General features: G+C 49.1%; 1 protein-coding gene across 1 annotated transcript in view; it reads right to left on the reverse strand.

The window, feature by feature from the left end:
* The window catches only part of LOC311099908 (metabotropic glutamate receptor 5-like), a gene marked incomplete at both ends in the record, with an annotated part of 87,463 nt that overhangs the window by 64,339 nt on the left and 18,124 nt on the right, over positions 1-5,000 (reverse strand). The window lies entirely within an intron of this gene.

Here is a 5,000-nt window from a genome sequence, read left to right on the forward strand (position 1 = left end):
CGTCTCAGTCTCAAATCTCTGGAAGACTGAAACAGGTTTCCCTCAAGAATTTCCCTGTATTTAGCGCCATCCATCATTCCTTCAATTCTGACCAGTTTCCCAGTCCCTGCCAATGAAAAACATCCCCACAGCATGATGCTGCCACCACCATGCTTCACTGTGGGGACGGTGTTCTCGGGATGATGAGAGGTGTTGGGTTTGCGCCAGACATAGCGTTTTCCTTGATGGCCAAAAAGCTCAATTTTAGTCTCATCTGACCAGAGTACCTTCTTCCATATGTTTGGGGAGTCTCCCACATGCCTTTTGGCGAACACCAAACGTGTTTGCATATTTTTTTCTTTAAGCAATGCCTTTTTTTCTGGCCACTCTTCCGTAAACCCCAGCTCTGTAGAGTGTACGGCTTAAAGTGGTCCTATGGACAGATACTCCAATCTCCGCTGTGGAGCTTTGCAGCTCCTTCAGGGTTATCTTTGGTCTCTTTGTTGCCTCTCTTGGCAGGTTTGTTGTGGTGCTATATTCTTTCAATTTTTTAATAATGGATTTAATGGTGTTCCGTGGGATGTTCAAAGTTTCTGATATTTTCTTTATAACCCAACACTGATCTGTACTTCTCCACAACTTTGTCCCTGACCTGTTTGGAGAGCTCCTTGGTCTTCAGAGTGCCGCTTGCTTGGTGGTGCCCCTTGCTTAGTGGTGCTGCAGACTCTGGGGCCTTTCAGAACAGGTGTATATATACTGAGATCATGTGACAGATCATGTGACACTTAGATTGCACATAGGTGGTCTTTATTTAACTAATTATGTGACTTCTGAAGGTAATTGGTTGCACCAGATCTTATTTAGGGGCTTCATAGCAAATATGCACGCACCACTTTTCCGTTATTTATTCTTTAGCATTTTTTGAAACAAGTTATTTTTTTCATTTTACTTCACCAATTTGGACTATTTTGTGTATGTCCATTACATGAAATCCAAATAAAAATCCATTTAAATTACAGGTTGTAATGCAACAAAATAGGAAAAACGCCAAGGGGGATGAATACTTTGCAAGGCACTGTAGTTCTGAGATATTGAGCATCAGTTTTCACATCCCAGATCTCAGAACTGTTTCATAGTTAATTATTTTTTCATAACCTATTAAAAGGTACCTAAAGACATTTGTAAATTCGTTATTGTCACACCCTGGCTCTGGGACTTATTATGTTGAGCCAGGGTGTGTTCATTCTATGTTTTCTGTTTCTATGTTGGGTGTTCTAGGTTGTCTGTTTCTATGTTTGCCTGTGTGACTCCCAATCAGAGGCAACGAGTGTCAGCTGTCGGCTGGTTGTCTCTGATTGGGAGCCATATTTAACTGCCTGTGTTTCACTTTGTGTTTGTGGGTTTTTGTTCCTTATCGGTCAGTGTCACCGTGGACTTCACGAGTCGTGTTTTGTTTTGTATACTTTAACTAATTAAAGTCATGTTTGTTTCACACGCTGCGCCTTGGTCTACTCACTCCTACGACGATCGAGACAGAAAAACCCACCGTAAAAGGACCAAGCAGCGTGTCCAGGAGCAGGCAGCCTGGTCATGGGAGGAAGTGCCAGGAAAGGAGATGGAGAGGCTGGCGATGGCCCAGGTGGGCAAATCGTGGTCCTGGGAGGACATGCTCGGGGGCAAGGGACCTTGGGGGAGGATTAAGGCCCTGGCGAGAGAGGAGCAGCGGCGTCAGCAGTGCCATCGTCGGAAGGACGAGAGGCACCCCCAATAATTTTTTAGGGGGGGGCACACGGCATGGGCGACTGGGCAGCAGGAGGCTGCCACAGGGCGATTTGGAGAGGAGGCCACCGGGTTTGGGGGGCCAGAAGGCAGGTTGGCGGAGCCTGGATGGAGAGCGGAACCAACTTCCCGTGCTCAGGCATGGCAGCATGGGACGGGGCAGGTTCCGCGGTATGCGGAGCGGCGTACTGTGCCACGAGTGGTCCGGCATAGTCCTGTACGTCCTGTGCGAGTACCCTGCACGTGTCGTGCGAAGGTGGGTATGCAGCCAGGACGGAGTGTGCCGGCTCAACGCTCGTGGTCTCCAATGCCTCTCCGCGGTCCCGGATATCCTGCTCCAGTGTCACGTGCTGTTATGCCAGTACGGGTACACAGCCCTGTACGTCCTGTGCGGATGCCTCACACAGAGTGTGTGAGGGTAGGCATTCAGCCAGGACGGGTGGTGGCCGCTCTTCACTCCAGGTCTCCTATCCGTCTCCACAGCCCGGTTCGGCCTGTCCCTGCTCCACGCACCAAGCCTACTGTGTGCGTCGCCAGCCCAGCCCGGCCTGTCCCTGCTCCACGCACCAAGCCTACTGTGTGCGTCGCCAGCCCAGCCCAGCCCGTTCCTGCCACTCGCACCAAGCCAGGGGTGCGAGTCGTCAGCCTGGTCCAGCCCGTTCCTGCCACTCGCACCAAGTCAGGGGTACGAGTCGTCAGCCTGGTTCAGCCCGTTCCTGCTACTCGCACCAAGCCCGGGGTGCGAGTCGTCAGCCAGGTCCGGCTCGTCGCTGCTCCACGCACCAAGCCAAGGGGGCGCATCGTCAGCCAGGTCCGGTCCGTTCCTGCCTCACGCGCCAAGCCAGGGGTGCGCGTCGTCAGCCTGGTCCAGCCCGTTCCTGCTACTCGCACCAAGCCAGGGGAGCGAGTCGTCAGTCCGGCACAACCCGTGCCTGAGTCATCGGTGCAAATTCAGGTACCGCTCAACTGCTCCACTAAGGAGCTGAAGCCTACCGCTCCTGCTACGTCCAGTCCAGCTCCAGCCAGCGGGGCCAGACCGGACCAGGGGCGCTATGGGGGGTTTGTTGGAGGGTGGTGGGCAAGCCCGGAGCCGGAGCCGCCGCCGAGGAGGAATGCCCACCCAGCCCTCCCCTGTTTTGCTCGTATTTTAGGCGCGGTCGCAGTCCGCGCCTTTAGGGGGGGGTACTGTCACACCCTGGCTCTGGGACTTATTATGTTGAGCCAGGGTGTGTTCATTCTATGTTTTCTGTTTCTATGTTGGGTGTTCTAGGTTGTCTGTTTCTATGTTTGCCGGTGTGACTCCCAATCAGAGGCAACGAGTGTCAGCTGTCGGCTGGTTGTCTCTGATTGGGAGCCATATTTAACTGCCTGTGTTTCACTTTGTGTTTGTGGGTTTTTGTTCGTGTGTGTTTGTGGGTTATCGGTCAGTGTCACCGTGGACTTCACGAGTCGTGTTTTGTTTTGTATACTTTAACTAATTAAAGTCATGTTTGTTTCACACGCTGCGCCTTGGTCTACTCACTCCTACGACGATCGTGACAGTTATTTTAGGGGGGTGCAATTGCAGAAAGAACCTCTGAAATGTCAATCTGGGTTCAGCCATAAGGTTCTATCTGATACTTATAATAATAATATGCCATTTAGCAGACGCTTTTATCCAAAGCGACTTACAGTCATGTGTGCATACATTTTTACGTATGGGTGGTCCCGGGGATCGAACCCCACTACCCTGGCGTTACAAGCGCCATGCTCTACCAATTGAGCTACAGAGGACCACTTCTGAATTAGACATGTTCCGTTTTTAAGAAGACTGTAGCAATTTGAATACGATAGAATAACACTATTTTACCAAAATAGTCAGAACACATCATCAAATACATTTAAAAAATGTATTATGATCATCAGACAAATTACTGTCATCACTGAACAACGATGTGACAACATCATTTACTTTGAGATTTCTGACAGTGTTGTTTTTTTCGCTTGCTAGACTTGCTTAGACCATACATAGAGGGTGATGGCAAAGACGTGCTCTGATTGGTCCATCTGTATTTGTTCAGGCTTGTGATTGGATTGCAAATAGAATCTTATAGCGCCAAGTTCAAATGGGTTTATGCAGATAGAACGTTCTAGTTGAAAAAGCTCGACTCGACCCATTCTACTTGTGACTCGACTAGAGACTCAGAGCTTGTGACTTGAGACTTCCTTTATGACTCAAATAATATTGACATGGTCCCACCTCTGGCACAGTGGTCTAAGGCACTGCATCGCAGTGCTAGCTGTGCCACTAGAGATCCTGGTTCGAATCCAGGCTCTGTCGTAGCCGGCCGCGACCGGGAGACCCATGGGGCGGCGCACAATTGGCCCAGCGTCGTCCAGGGTAGGGGAGGGAATGGCCGGCAGGGGATGTAGCTCAGTTGGTAGAGCATGGCGTTTGCAACGCCAGGGTTGTGGGTTCGATAAAATAATGTATGCACTAACTGTAAGTCGCTCTGGATAAGAGCGTCTGCTAAATGACTAAAATGTAAATAATGGTGTGAGCTTTCTGTACAAAAAAAGTAAGGATAAACACGAAAAAAAGTCACAAAATAGCAAAGTCTGATTGGACCATCTCCGTCAGCGCCATCTTATCACCTCAACTACCATGTTGATAGTTAGGTTGAAGAATCTGCCGATGTGCCCCTTGAACAAGGCACTTCAAATCAAAGTTTATTGGTCGCATACACAGATTTGCAGGTGCCACGAAATGCTTGTGTTTCTAGCTCCAACAGTGCAGTAATATCTAGCAATACAATAAACACATAATCCAAAAAGTAAAAAATAAAGAAATCAAGACATATCAGAATGAGCAATATCCCTTAAGCCTAATTGTTTCCAGGGTCACCGTTGATAATGGCTGACCCTGGCTGTGACCCCACTCTCTGAGGGTGTCTCGGGGGAATTGGGATATGCAGAAAAACACATTTCCATTTTTTTTGTGTGAAACAGGACAAATATGTGTCTTATCTTGATTATTGTCCAGTCGTGTGGTCGAGCGCTGCAAATAAATACCTAGTTAAGCTGCAGCTGGCCAGAACAGAGCGGCACGTCTTGCTCTTCATTGTAATCAGAGGGCTGATATAAATACTATGCATGCCAGTATCTTTTGGCTAAGAGTTGAGGAGAGACTGACTGCATCACTTCTGCACTGACGTTGCGGTTAACGTTCGCAATGACACAGTCTCATGTGTACAACATCTGAA

This window comes from Coregonus lavaretus, assembly GCF_964263955.1.
Source record: "Coregonus lavaretus genome assembly, chromosome: 24".
In the NCBI taxonomy this organism is placed as follows: Eukaryota; Metazoa; Chordata; class Actinopteri; order Salmoniformes; family Salmonidae; genus Coregonus; species Coregonus lavaretus.